General features: G+C 52.6%; 1 protein-coding gene across 3 annotated transcripts in view; it reads left to right on the top strand.

Annotated features, from left to right (window-relative positions):
- Nucleotides 1-13380: 13380 nt before the first annotated feature.
- Nucleotides 13381-15210, top strand: part of FAM53A (family with sequence similarity 53 member A) — a 45648-nt gene continuing 43818 nt past the window's right edge. The window contains exon 1 of one of the 3 annotated variants that reach the window (XM_037983216.2): nt 13381-13500. The gene's annotated coding sequence lies outside the window, so the exon portion shown is untranslated. The other 2 variants (XM_037983214.2, XM_037983215.2) reach the window with 2 other exon arrangements.

Below are 15210 nucleotides of genomic sequence, written 5' to 3' on the forward strand. Positions count from 1 at the left end.
TTGTTTACTTAGCTTGTTTATGGAGACCTCAAGCAGTGTCAGGTGGAGGGTGGTAGACGCGGGTTGTAGCATGTGCCCTGGTGAGGAGACCCAGCTTTTTCAGGGTGGTAGGAGGTGCCTGATTAGGTGGCATTTGGGGAGGGCAGCAAGCAGAGGCCCCGAAGTGGGAGCACTTGCATTGACTTTTGAGAGTCCTAAAATGTGGGAGGAGCCAGCATGACTAAGCCTCAGTCTAGAGGAGGCAAAGGTGAAGGTCCTCGTTATGTGGTGACAGTTCAGTGGCACTGTGGCCTCCATCATGACTGCGATGGAGATAAACTCTCCCGGATTTGTCGCTAAGGAGCTGCTTCCCCTAAGCTGTGAGCAGGTCCTTGGCGACGAGCGGCACTCGGTGCCCTTAACGGCTAAAATTCAGTGACTTCCAAGCAAATATGACATCAAGAAGACAGCCGGAAAGGTGATCTAAGCTAAAGCTGAGGGTGTGGCATGAAATCGTCTGTTACAACCTTAGAAAGTTGAACCTTTCTCCTTTTTTTTGAGATGGAGTCTTGCTTTGTCTCACATGAGTGCAGTGGCGCAGTATCAGCTCACTGCAACCTCCACCTCGGTTCAAGCAGTTCCGCCTCAGCCTCCTAACTGGGATTACAGGCGTGAGCCACCACACCTGGCTAATTGTAGTTTTAGTAGAGACGGGGTTTTGCCACGTTGGCCAGGCTGGTCTTGAACTGACCTCGGGTGATCTGCCCTCCTCGGCCTCCCAAGGTGCTAGGATTACAGGTGTGAGCCACTGTGCCCAGCTGTTAGAACCTTTCTTTCCTGCAATAAGGCTTCTTGCTCCTCTGCAGGAGCCCAAGATGGTGCTATTCTGAAAAGCCCTGTGGGTGTGGCTTCTATTGAACCCTAGAGTCACAGAATTACACGGGCGGAAGCTGCTGCCAGCCTGGACTGAAAGGGCCAGGCAATACAAGAGGCCTTGAACCCTCTGGTTCTACCAGCGGGAAGTAGGAAGATCAAACCCTCCAGCTGCACAAACAGGCTGCCTTTCGTGAAAAGGAAGTGGGTGGAGCCAGGAGCCTGGAGGACTGAGGCTGGCCTGGTCAGGGGACTGCCAGGTGATGTGTGCCTAGCGGGATTTCAGACTTGCTGTGGGCCAGGGACTCCTGGGAGCATCTGCAGCAGGTGTCCTAGGTCTGTCCCCACTGTTCATTGGGGTGTGTGTGTGTGTGTGTGTGTGTGTGGTGGGGGCCAGGGACAGTCTTTACATGGAAAAGGGCTCAACACAGGAGCTGTCAGGGGCCTCCTCCACAAGGGAGCGGATTCAGATGAGATTCTGGGCTTTGGGTTGATGCTGTGGTGGGGTGAAACTTGGAGGCCTTGGCAGGGGATGAGCATATCTTGGTTTTGGAGGATTGTAAATGAGTTGTGGCCAGAGGGTGGACTGTAGTGATCTGACTGTGGAGCAGGGGAGAGGGATAGGGTCAGGGGAGGGTGCTGTGAGAAAGGCAGCAGCTGTGCTTAAGTACAGTGGGCAGCCAGGGGCCTTGGTAAGGGTGTGATTCCCGCTGTAGAAGAATAGCCCAGACTACTAGGTTTTGCTTCATATTTACATTTTTGGAATGCTCTTTTTGTTATTTTGTTTTTTGAGATGGAGTTTTGCTCTTGTTGCCCAAGCTGGAGTGTGATCTCGTCTCACTACACCTCTACCTCCCGGGTTCAAGCGATTCTCTTGCCTCAGCCTCCCGAGTAGCTGGGATTACAGGCACCCGCCACCACGCCTGGCTAGTTTTGTATTTTAGTAGAGACAAAATACAAAACAGGGTTTCACCATGTTGGTCAGGCTGGTCTCAAACTCCAGACCTCAGGTGATCCACCCACCTTGGCCTCCCAAAGTGCTTGGATTACAGGCGTGAGCCACTGCGCCCGGCCAAAATTCTTGGAATGCTCTTAAGCACTGAGGAAATAAATTTTCAGACTTTAGTTCTTGCCTCTCCTAACTGCTGTTAACATAATCTAGTATTTTTTTTTTTTTTTTTTTTTTTTTTTGAGACAGAGTCTCACTCTGTCGCCCAGGCTGGAGTACTTTGTGCAATCTCGGCTCACTGCAACCTCCGCCTCCTGGGTTCAAGTGATTCTCCTGCCCCTGCCTCCTGAGTAGCTGGGACTACAGGTGCCCGCCACCATGCCCGGCTAATTTTTATATCTTTAGTAGAGATGGGGTTTCACCACATTGGCCAGGCTGGTCTCGAACTCCTGACTTTGTGATCTGCCTGCCTCAGCCTCCCAAAGTGCTGGGATTGTGGGTGTGAGCCACCGTGCCCAGCCAACATTATCTAGTATTTTCTGTATGAGTGTTACAAATAACCAATGGGCTTGGATTGAGTTGTCTTTATTCTTGACTCTTCTACCTCGAACCAAGCGTCAGAACTAAATTAAGTTTGCCCAGCATGATTAATTCTTCACAATCCCACACTGATTGCTTGCTATATCTCATCCTCATCAGTCAGTCATTTTCTTGTCTTTCCACACACAGCTGGGGTCAGCTTATCAGGGCTGTCATCCCACATCCCCTGACTGACTTTTTCCATGTATTATGAAGCTGTTCTTATTTCCTGCTGGCCTGTCAGGAACCTGTCCTTTGGGTTCTCTTTTTTAGCAATTCTGCCAGCAAGTTGCTGACTCCTCCGTCCCTGTGGAAGGAAGATGTCAATGGAGTCTCCCAGGAGTCAGCAGCCTCTGCTGAGCCCAAGGTCCAGCCACTTTTGGCTTTCTGGACCCGTGGGGATGGCTCTTATGATTAACTGGGTTTCAGGATCTTTTATTTGATTTAATTAATTAATTATTTTTTTTGATACATAATTTCACTCTTTCGCCCAGGCTGGAGTGCAATGGTGCAATCTCGGCTCACTGAAAGCAACTTCTGCCTTCTGGTTTCAAGTGATTCTCTTGCCTTAACCTCCCAAGTAGCTGGGATTACAGGTGCACGCTACCACGCCCGGGTAATTTCTGTAATTTTTTTTTTGAGAGACAGGGTTTCACCACGTTAGCCAGGCTGGTCTTGAACTCCTGACCTCATGATCCACCTGCCTCAGCTTCCCAAAGTGCTGGGATTACAGGCATGAGCCACTGAGCCTGGCCTAATTTATTTTTTGAGACGGAGTCTTGCTCTGTCACCCAGGCTCAAGTGCAGTCACTCGATCTCAGCTCACTGCAGCCTCCGCCTCCTGGCTTCAAGCAGTTCTCCTGCCTCAGCCTCCTGAGTAGCTGGTATTATAGGGGCCCGCCACACCTGGCTAACTTTGTATTTTTCGTAGAGATGGGGTTTCACCATGTTGGCCAGGCTGGTCTCGAACTCCTGACCTCAAGTGATCCACCCGTCTTGGCCTCCCACAGTGCTGGAGTTACAGGCGTGAGTCACCGTGCCTGGCTGGGTTGCAGGATGTTTTGTTTTCCACAGAGGCAAATTTGAAAAGTCCGCTAAGTGAAGTCACGTTTCAGTACCGGCAAAGTGCCTGGCACGTTGGCGTGTTGGCTTCTACTTTGAACCTTGGTTGGTTTGCGGGGAGAAGCATGCCTATTTGATCACCTGTCAGCATATAATTGTACATTTAAGGATCTTGGTTGGGTGCGGTGGCTCACACCTGTAATCCAACACTGGGAAGCTGAGGCAGGTGGATCACTTGAGGCCAGGAGTTCAAGACCAGCCTGGCCAACATGGGGGAACCTCATCTCTACTAAAAATACAAAAATTAGCCGGATATGGTGATGCATGCCTATAGTCCTAGCTACTCAGGAGGCTGAGGCGTGAGAGTCACTTGAACCTGGGAAGCAGAGGTTGTAGTGAGCCGGGATTGCATCACTGAACTCCAGCCAGGGTGACCCTGCCTTTAAAAAAACAAAAAACAACAAAAAACAAAAACCAAAAAACTTGGTTTTTCTTTGTGCTTTGCTTTGTTTGCATTTTAATGTGCAGATGCAACCCAAGCCAGTTGGCAACAAACACACTGCGTAAAGTTTTCAGGAAAAGCCACTCTCAGACTCAATAGCTGAGGTTCCAACAAAGATGCTGTGTCGGACATTGGTGGCACCTGCTGCCTGGCCTGGCACTTTCCCTGTGGTGGGGTGTGGAATGCAGACCTGTCATCTCATCCCAGTTCTGCTTCATAGCTGCATGACTTGGCCTTCATGTTCCCGTCTGTGAAATGTGTATAGCATCTACTGCAGACGATGGCTGTAGGGGCTAAACAAGGGGGGGTGGGATGCCAGCCGCATAATAATAATAATGCAAGACAATGGGAGCTGTTGTTGCTGAGGGCCCCACTCATCCCTTAATTCCTCAGGCTGCACTAATAGGCTAAGGTCTTCAGGCAAGGATAACAACAGCAGGCACTTAGGAAGTGTGACGTTCACGGGGCATCCACACTGCTTCGTGGAGGCTGAGAGGGGACAGCTCTGCGCAAGGGGATCCCGGTCACCCCCCGCCAGGCCTCTGGAACCCAGTCCTCGTTGTGAACATGAACATGGGGGCGTGCGGCATCCCCTGGTGGTGGCCCCAGATGCAGTTTTGAGAGGGGTTTCCAGGTGTGACGGCTGACAGCACTGGCTATGGTCTTCAGAGAAAAGGCAGACCGAGTTTCCAGAGGCACCCCCACCCTTGGGCAGGAGTGCCGAGGCAGGGGCCTGCCACAGACACGGGCAAGCAGCGTGAGCCCAGGTGAGTCATTAACGCTGCGTAACAAATCACCCCAAAGCCTAGTGGCGTGTGAAATGGTCTTTACTATCTGTTTCTGGGGGCCAGGAACCTGGGCGTGGGGTAGGAGGGTCCTCCTTCCGACTCCCACAGGCTGCACTCAAGCTGCTGGTTGAGGCCAAGCCCTCATCTCAAGGCTGGGCCAGGAGGACCCACTTTCAAGCTTGCGCATGTGGCTGCTAGCCTAAGTGGGCCCTCGGTTTCTGGCTAGGTGGGCTTCTCCACGTGGCAGCTGTGTCATCATCCTGAGCAGAGGGCACAGGAGAGTGTGAGCGTGATGGAGTCCTGGCCTTGTACGGCCTGATTTGGTGGCGATGGTCTGTGTCTGCTGTGGGTTAGAAGCAAGTCACCTGTCAGGCTGCTGTTGGGGGAGGGGATTACTCCAGGGCGTGAATTCTAGGAGGTGGATTGCTGGAGGGCCTCTTAGAAGCCTGCCTCCCACAGAGGCCCTTGTGCTGCTGCCCAGCACCTTGGCCTCCTGAAATCTCCCTGCTTCCTGATTCCAGCCTTTGGAGGGCCCCTCGAGCTCCTTCAGGGGAGGGGGACAGCAGTCCTTGACTCCATGGGACAGGGTGGGCCTTCTCTGCCATTGAGCCTGGAGCCGGGGAGGGCCCGTCTCATTCTGGCTGGGGGCTGGGGCGCTGCTTACCTCTCCTGCCAGGACTCCTCACCCCAGAAACTCCAAGATATGCCCTCGCCTAATCCTCTCCTTGGTCTCAAACTTGTCAATCCAGCTGCAAGCGGACAGCCCTGCTTAGGGGCGGGCAGGTACTAGGAATGCACAGAGTGGGCCTGCTCCGTGCCCGGCTCCATCCAGTCTAACTGTGCTGCTGTCAGCCTGACCTCCAAAGTTCACCCAAACCCAGAGATCTGGGCAGGGCACCAGCTTCTAGCTCTCTCCAAATCCCCACAGAAAAACAGGCAGGTTGGCAAGCCCAGGCTCTTGCGGACAACAGTTATGACCAAGCCAAGTGACAAGACATTTTCACAAAACCCAGATGCAAGTGGTGGAGCAAACCCTTGACAGCCCCATGGCCTGTGTGGCAGCAGAAACTGGCGGGGTAGAGGGAGGCGGTGACCCAGAGGCTGAGGCCCTAAGAACAGGGGAGCCCAGAGGAGCTGTCCACGTCTCTGGAAGCCCCTCAGGCTGGTGTGAGAGGAGCAGCCGTGCCTTTGCCCTCTCCATAGGGTGAGTGAGGGCCATGGGAGGAAGACACACGGGCTGGAGCCATCCAAATCCTGGGAGGTCCCCAAAATGACCACCAGGAGGATCCACTTTCAAGCTTCAGCATGTGGCTGCTGGCCTAAGTGGGCCCAGTGCTGAGTAGAACCCAAGGGGTGAGAGGGATAGACAGCCCAGTCTCTAAGAAGCTTTACAAACACAAAGGAGAGGGAACTCGGGGAAGGTGGACACTTTCCTGAGACGCATATGGTTCTAAAGGTTAAGAAATGTGAGTAGAAAAATGTCCTGGTCAAATCCCATGCAGCATGACTATAAGAGAAAAGAGACTGCAGAGCAGGATGCCATGCCTAAAAATATTTTTTTTAGGCCGGGTGTGGTAGCTCACATTTTTAATCCCAGCACTTTGGGAGGCCGAGGCAGATAGATCACTTGAGGTCAGGAGTTTGAGACCAGCCTGGCCAACATGGTGAAACCCCACCTCTACTAAAAATACAAAAATTATCCAGGTGTGGTGGCGTGCACCTGTAGTCCCAGCTACTCAGGAGGCTGAGGCATGAGAATTGCTTGAACCTGGGAAGTGGAGGTTGCAGTGAGCCTAGATTGTGCCACTACACTCCAGCCTGGGCAACAAAGTGAGACTCTGCCTCAAAAAACAAAAACAAAAGGCCGGGCGCGGTGGCTCGCGCCTGTAATCCCAGCACTTTGGGAGGCCGCGGTGGGCAGATCACTAGGTCAGGAGATCGAGACCATCCTGGGTAATGCAGTGAAACCCTATCTCTACTAAAAATACAAAAAATTAGCTGGGTGTGGTGCCAGGCGCCTGTAGTCCCAGCTACTCGGGAGGCCGAGGCACGAGAATTGCTTGAACCCGGGAGGTGGAGGTTGCGGTGAGCCTAGATTGTGCCACTACACTCCAGCCTGGGCAACAAAGTGAGACTCCACCTCAAAAAAAATTTTTTTATATATATCTATTTTTATAGATATATATATTTATTTATTTAAACTAGAATACTTAGTTTCAAATCTAACAAAACATGTATGGGATCTGTATGCTGAAAACTGCACAACACTGATGAAATAAAGATCTAATATGTGGAGAAATATAACATGTTCATGGATTGGAAGACTCAATAAAGATATCAATTCTTGGGCCAGGCACAGTGGCTCACACCTGTAATCCCAGCACTTTGGTGGGAGGCTGAGGTGGGCAGATCACTTAAGGTCAGAGTTTGAGACCAGCCTGACCAACATGGAGAAACCCCGTCTCTACTAAAAATACAAAATTAGCTGGGTGTGGTGGTGCATGCTTGTAATCCCAGCTACTGGGGAGGCTGAGACAGGAGAATTGCTTGAACCCGGGAGGTCTGAGGTTGCAGTGAGCCAAGATCGTGCCATTGCACTCCAGCCTGGATAACAAGACTGAAACTCCATCTAAAAACAAAAATAAATAAAAAATAAAAATAAAATTAGCCTGGTTGGGCACAGTGGCTCACACCTGTAATCCTAGGACTTTGGGAGGCTGAGGAGGGTAGATCACCTGAGGTCGGGAGTTTGAGACCAGCCTGACCAACATGGAGAAACCCTGTCTGTATGCAAAATTAGCCGGGTGTGGTGGCGCATGCCTATAATCCCAGCTACTTGGGAGGCTGAGGCAGGAGAATTGCTTGAAGCTGGGAGGCAGGGGTTGTGGTGAGCCGAGATCACGCCATTGCACTCCACCCTGGGCAACAAAAGCGAAAGTCATTCTCAAAAATAAATAAATAAATAAATAAAATAAAAATTAGCTGGGCATGGTGGCACAGACTTGTAGTGCCAGCTACTCTGGAGGCTGAGGTGGGAGGATCCCTTGAGCTCAGCAGTTTGAGGCTGCAGTGAACTATGATCACACCAGTGCAACCCATCCTGGGTGACAGAGTGAGACCCTGTCTCAAAAAATAAAATAAAATAAAATAAAATAAAATAAAAATAAAAACTTTTGTTCTACCAAATACCCTGTTAAAAGAATGAAAAGGGCCGGGCGCGGTGGCTCACGCCTGTAATCCCAGCACTTTGGGAGGCCGAGGAGGGTGGATCACGAGGTCAGGAGATTGAGACCATCCTGGCTAACACGGTGAAACCCTGTCTCTACTAAAAATACAAAAAAATTAGCCAGGCGTGGTGGCGGGCACCTGTAGTCCCAGCTGTTGGGGAGGCTGAGGCAGGAGAATGGCTTGAACCTGGGAGGCGGAGCTTGCAGTGAGCCGAGGTCGCGCCACTGCACTCCAGCCTGGGGACAGAGTGTCACTCCGTCTCAAAAAATAAAAAAAAAATGAAAAGACAAGTTACAGATTAGGGGACAATACATGTAAAGCCACAGGTACCCAACCCTTGGGCTGGGGACTGGTACCAGTCTGTGGCCTGTTAGGAACCAGGTCGCACAGCAGGAGGTGAGACAGCGTTACCGTCTGAGCTCCGCCTCCTGTCAGATCATCAGCAGCATGAGATTCTCACAGCAGCGTGAGCCCCACTGTGAACTGTGCATGTGAGGGATCCGGTCCTTATGAGAACCCAGCTAATGTTTGATGATCTGAGGTGGAACAGTGTCATCCTGAATCCATCCCCACTCTGTGCAAAAACTGTCTCCCATGAAACCAGTCTCTGGTGCCAAAAAAGTTGGGGACCGCTGGTGTAAACCACATATCCAACCGAGGACTTGTATCTTTATGAGAATAATTTTTTTTTTTGAGACAAGTCTCACTGACTACAGGCACATGCCACTGCACCCAGCTTATAATTTTAAAGTGCACAGTTCAGTGGCATTATGTACACTCACATTGTTGTATAACCATTATCACTACCTATCTCCAGTACTTTTTTTTTTTTTTGAGATAAAGTCTTGCTCTGTCGCCCAGGCTGGAGTGCAGTGGCACGATCTCGGCTCATTGCAAGCTCCGCCTCCCAGGTTCACACCATTCTCCTGCCTCAGCCTCCCAAGTAGCTGGGACTACAGGCACCCGCCACCATGCCCAGTTAATTCTTTTTGTATTTTTAGTAGAGATGCGGTTTCACCATGTTAGCCAAGATGGTCTCAATCTCCTGACCTCCTCATCTACCCGCCTTGGCCTCCCAAAGTGCTGCGATCACAGGCGTGAACCAGTGCGCCCGACCTTAAATATTTTATAATAATAAAAAATAACATTAGGCCTGGTACAGTGGCTTACACCTGTAATCCCAGCACTTCGGGAGGCTGAGGTGGGCTGATTGCTTGAGGCCAGGAGTTCCAGAAAAACAAACAAACAAACAAAAACCCAGCCATGGTAGCACACACCTGTAATCCCAGCTAAGGGACTCAGGAGGCTGAGGAACAAGAATCATTTGAACCTGGGAGGCAGAGGTTGCAGTGAACTGAGATTGCACCACTGCACTCCAGCCTGGGTGACAGAGTGAGACCATGTCTCAAAAAAACGAAACCAAAACGATTACTCCAGAACAGTGGAAACAAGTAAACAAGGGAGAAAGAACAGATAGGATACACAGAAAAACAGAAAAAAGCAAGGTGGCAAATAATCAACTATACTGATAATCACATTAAATGTAGATGGTCTAAATACTCTAATAAGAGACAGAGACTGTCAGACTGGATAAAAAAGTAAGACCGGCCAGGTGCAGTGGCTCACACCTGTAATCCCAGCACTTTGGGAGGCCGAGGTGGGCGGATCATGAGGTCAGGAGATCCAGACCATCCTGGCTAACATGGTGAAACCCCGTCTCTACTAAAAATACAAAATAGCCGGGCGTGGTGGCAGGCACCTGTAGTCCCAGCTACTTGGGAGGCTGAGGGAGGAGAATGGCATGAACCCGGGAGGCGGAGGTTGCAGTGAGCGGAAATGGTGCCACTGCACTCTAGCCTGGGTGACAGAGCAAGATTCCATCTCAAAAAGAAAAAAAAAAAAAAAAAACAACTAACAAAAGGATCTGGAAGCCATCTTGGCAAAGATTTGACAAAACTGGTTATATGTGCATAGGCTTTATGTTATTTTCCATACTCTTCTGTACACCTCATGTATCTTTCACAATTAAAAAAAATTAAAGGCAAGGTGGCTCACACCGATATCCTTTTTTTTTTTTTTTAATGAGATGGAGTCTTGTTATGTCGCCCAGACTGGAGTGGAGTGCAGTGGCACGATCTCGGCTCACTGCAAGCTCCGCCTCCCAGGTTCACGCCATTCTCCCGCCTCAGCCTCCTGAGTAGCTGGGACTACAGGCGCCCACCACCACACCCGGCTAATTTTTTGTATTTTTAGTAGAGACGGGGTTTCACCATATTAACCAGGATGGTCTCGATCTCCTGACCTCATGATTCGCCAGCCTCGGCCTCCCAAAGTGCTGGGATTACAGGCGTGAGCCACCGTGCCCGGACCTTATTGATTTTTTAAATCTACTTGTTCTATCAGTTACTGAGGGAGCAGTGTTGAAATCTCCAAATATAATTCTGGATTTGTCTATTTTTCATTTGACTTATATCAGCCTTTTATTTTGTGTGTTATTAACCTGTGTTATCAAGTGTGTATCCATTTTGGATTGCTAATCTTTCTGCAGAAATAACATAAAAAAATGTTAGTTTTTATGGAGGTGAAATTCATATAAAATAAAGCACTTAAAGCATACAACGTAGTGGCATTAATACATTCGCAATGTTGTGCGACTACTCCCTCCATCTAGTTTCAAAACATTTTCATCACCTCAGAAGGAGACCCAGTACCCAGTAGGCAGTTGCTCCTCATTCCCCCAGACCTGCTAATCCACTTGTTATTTGCCTATTCCGGACATTGCATGTAAATGGAATCATCCAGCATGTGACCTTTTGTGACAGTGTTTCTTCAGTCCCACAGTCAGGCAAGGGAGACTTGGTCAGGCCAGTCCTAGGGTCCCTGCTACCCAAGCCAGCCCCATCCCAGTGGCTCCAGGGAACCTGCCCAGAAGAGCCGTGCAGCACCAGAAAGGTGTGGGCACCAGGCCAGCCCCGCCCTTCCCTTCAGGGCTTCATCAGCACCAGGCCACCATGGACCCAAGACGAAGCGGCTTCTCCTGGATGGGAGCATTCGCAGAGGGCCGTCAGGAGAGAGGGTGGTGGCAAAGCCACAGACTGTCACTATGGTGGGACAAATCCCTTTGTTCTGAGGCTCAGCTTCCTTATCTGTAAAATGGGGAGGATTCCAACATCTTCCCATGGGCTAGTCCACAGCAAGGGCTAGATAACACGGCACTGTGATGACTGCCCCACAGCAGCCTGAAACATGGCCCTGATCTGACTCCTCCTACATGAGGGAGCAGGCTGAGCTCTGAGACCCAGCAACTGTCTCTGGCCTGCAAGTGTTCCCTGCAACCTGCCCTGTAGGAAGGCTTTGAAATGCTTTTCGGTTTTACTGGAGATCATCAAGTCAAATGGGACATTACTTTAAAGGGGCACAGACTCTTTTTTTTTTTTTTTTTTGAGACAGTTTCACTCTTTTGCCCAGGATGGAGTGACGCGATCTCGGCTCACTGCAACCTTCACCCCCCAGGTTCAAGCGATTCTTCTGCCTCAGCCTCTCAAGTAGCTGGGATTACAGGTGCCCGCCACCACGCCTGGCTAATTTTTGTATTTTTAGTAGAGACCGGGTTTCCCCATGTTGGCCAGGCTGGTCTTGAAGTCCTGACCTCAGGTGATCCACCCGCCTCAGCTTCCCAAAGTGCTAGGATTACAGGCATGAGTCACCACGTCCAGTCGACTCTATCAGTCGACTCTATTTCTTAATCTACTAAAAGCCCTTAATAATTACCCAAATAAGGGCTGAGAGGGGTGGGTAATATAACTGAATCAGTCACACAGCTTTGACCTTTGTGATTTGAGTTGGTTGTCTCCGGTCCAGAGGGGCCAGGAGGGAAACCAAGCTCAGGAGGGGCTGCTATGGGCAGAGCCTCGCCCTGGGCACAGTTGCCCTCATCCTGTTCTGGCCACTTTCTGCTCTGGTCCAGGTCACAAAGACACTTGTCCTTGGGTAACCTGGTCAGCACAACCTAACTGTTGCAGGTGGCGATCACCGGACCCCAGCAGAGAGAACAGCCTGGACGCCTGCTCCAGCCCTTCTCCCCTCCCCAGCCCCACTGGGACTCCCGCTCTTCCAGACAGGTGAGGCTCTTTCCAGCCCATCCTGGTGTCAGCTGGCTTCACAGCCTGCACAGGACTAGCCTTATCAGGCCCAGAACGTGTTGGAGGCCCCAGCCTGACCCCCGGGAGCCCCGATGCCTTCCCCAACATCCAGCCCCAGGGGTGCTGCGTGGCCTCACCCAAGCCTATTCCCAGAACCAGCCGACCTCCATGCATCTGTCTCAGTGTCCACTGTGGGACCCGGCCATCGAGCCCCACGGTGGCCAAAGGACACAGGTAGCTCTTTCTCCCGTTAGACTACCCCTTCTCACCACCCCCACCAAACCCTCAGGGTTTGGGGATGCACATGGGGAGGTACTGGACTGCAGGGTCCCTCAGGCCCCTCCCACCCCAGGGACCCCTCTCCAAGGGTGGGGAGCATTTTTCTCCTGCACCTTTGAGAAACCATCTGGTCTGAAACAAATCCCACCCTCCCTCAGTGGAATCTCCAGAGTCGGCGGATATCCACACGGCCCAGGGCCAGCACACCTGGCCGTCAGAGGCCCGCCCTAGGTCAGGTGGCTCATCTCACCCAGGACACACCCGACCCCCAGCAAAAGAGGCTGGAGAGGGAGGCAGGGACCCCCTTCCTGGGAGTTTGCTGGAGACCCCGAGAGCGGGGCACGGCCTCCTTCCGCTGCCCGCTACCCTCTCCTCTGCAGGGTGCTCATCACCAGGGACCCGCAAGAGCCCGGTCTCCCTGGGCCTGCTGTGCTCAGACGGAACAAGGCCCCAACCCCGCCTATCGCCAGAAGGAGCCCTGCAGCACGGTCCCCCCGGGCGCCCATGAGCGAAGGCCTAATTCACACTGTGCCGGTGCAGAAAAGTGCGACCCGAGAGCGCGAGTGACTTGCCCACGGCTACACAGCGGGCAGACGGCAGGCGGGAAGGCGGCTGCGGCGAGCCTCGGGCTCCGAGACTGCGCGCTCCGGGCTGGGCCACCGCCTGAGCCACGGCTAGTGCCGGCCGGGCCCTCCCCGCTGCGCGTCCTTCCCCGCCGCCTCAGGTCGCCGCAGCCACCAGTCTTCCCTTCCCGGCCTGGAGAACGCAGCCGAGCGCCGAGGCACGCCGCGCGCAGGGCGCGGGGCGTCGACCAGGGGGCGGGGCCAAACCGGCGCACAGGGCGCGCTCCGGCCTCGGTGGGCGGTGCGGAGGCTGGACGCCTGGAGGCCCCGCCCCCTCCGTCGGCGCAGCGCGGCGCGGCTGAGGGCCGGCGTGGAGAAGGCGGTGGCTGACGGGTTCGCGGCGGCGGCGGGGCGCGGGCGGCCAATGAGGGCGGCCGGAGGGGGCGGGGCGGCGGCCGCGGTTTTGTTCCGCCGCGGCTGAGGCGCGTCGCCCTGAGCGAGTGGGGCCTGGGCGGCCGGCTGTCCTCTCGCTCCGCCGCCCGGCGGCCGCGCTCAGGTACCGAGCCCGGGCGGAGCGCGCCGCCGTCACCTCCCCTCTTGTCCACGCCGTCCATGCCTCGGCGCACCGGCTCCGACCGTTGCCCGCAGCACGTGGAGGGCGCAGGCGGTCGTGGGCGCGCGGCCCTGCGCTCCGAGCCCCAGCCGTCCGCGCCGCTCGTCGGAGCGACTTCCCCGCACGAGGCGAGGCCCGGCCTGGTAGCTCCGCGCCGTGGTTCGGTGGCGCGAGAGGCGGGGAGTCGCTGCGGTAAACGGGGCCTTGGGGCGTCCCGAAGGGGACCCGGACGCGGGAGGCCAGACTTACCCAACGACCCGAGGAGGGGACTTGCGGCGGATTCCAAAGCCGCTTTTTCTGCGTAGCCTGGAGGGTGTAAATCGCCGAGATTCTCCTGTGTGGAGAAAAGGCGCCGGTGCCCGCCCGCTGCTGCCCGACTCTAGAGGGGCGTCTTTTTCCCTTAATCTGAGCGCAGTCGCGGAGCCCCTGTTTCCCACGCAGCCGGTGTTAAGTGGCCTCGTGAGTTTTCGCACGCCATCCTTGGTGCCTCTTCTTTGAAGCTAAGCTTCCATAACTTTAAAGCACTTTTCGTTTTAAACTCAAACCAGACTCACACTTAATGTTTCTATGATGATCTCCCAGTACGAAGAACTTTGTAAGATGGATGAGTTTGGCTTCAAGAATGTGCTTGTGGCTGGTGCCAAGGGAGTGAGTTCTCTCTGTTGCTTGTTCAGTCCGTTACAGATCGAACTCCTTGTTCCACTCTTTCCCCCTTCTCACTACTACACTTGACTAGTCTTAAAACAAAAAAGGAAAATAATGGGCTTCCGTTTCACAATATTTGAGAAATTTGACCTGAGCATATTGATGCTGCTTTAAACACTCTTGTCGCCTGAGCTTGTCCCTCATCAGAGTGGGTGCTAGAAGGGAAGTGCAGCCTTGCTCCCCGAAGGTAGAAGGCTGGGAAATGTTTTTCATTTATTCGAAGCTCTTGAATGTTACCCCAAAATGGAAATTGACATTGTTTAGAAACAGTGGCTTTTCTTTAAATTGGGTTAGTTAGCGCAGGAAAACTAGGTGGTAGTTCTTTCAGACAGTCGTAGTTTTCCCTCGTCCGGCGCCATTGTCCCCCTCCTTGAGTCCTCGTTGTGCTCTGGGCACTGGCAGTCCTGATCCCCTCCTGTGGCTTGAGAGATGATTCCCCGTGCTGTCCCGTGAACTTAGAGCCTGGTTCTGCAGCTTCGTCCCTCTGTTGTGTTCGTGTTGCGACTTTGAGGGTCACGCTCACTGAGGCCTTGGTAATGGTTCCGCCCCTTTGGATGGCTCCTTATGTTTCCTGACTTAGGTTGGACGTGAGGACCACAGAACGTTTTTGTTACTATTTGGAGTATATAAGAGAAAATGCCAAAGTAATTTTTTTTTTTTTTTTTTTTTTTGTGCATGCTTTTGAGGTCTTTCTAGTTATAGAGGTAGTTGCTCACATGCAATGCTGTGCACAGGAAACAGAAATAGGAAGAGGCTCTAATCTGCGAGAGTACACATTTTTAACTGGTAGATAAAAGAACGAAGAAGGCCGAGCGCGTTGGCTCACGCCTGTAATCCCAGCACTTTAGGAGGCCGAGGCGGGCAGATCACGAGGTCAGGAGATCGAGACCATCCTGGCTAATATGGTGAAACCCCGTCTACTAAAAATACAAAAAATTAACTGGGCGT

Source organism: Chlorocebus sabaeus, chromosome 27 (assembly GCF_047675955.1).
Source record: "Chlorocebus sabaeus isolate Y175 chromosome 27, mChlSab1.0.hap1, whole genome shotgun sequence".
Classification (NCBI taxonomy): Eukaryota; Metazoa; Chordata; class Mammalia; order Primates; family Cercopithecidae; genus Chlorocebus; species Chlorocebus sabaeus.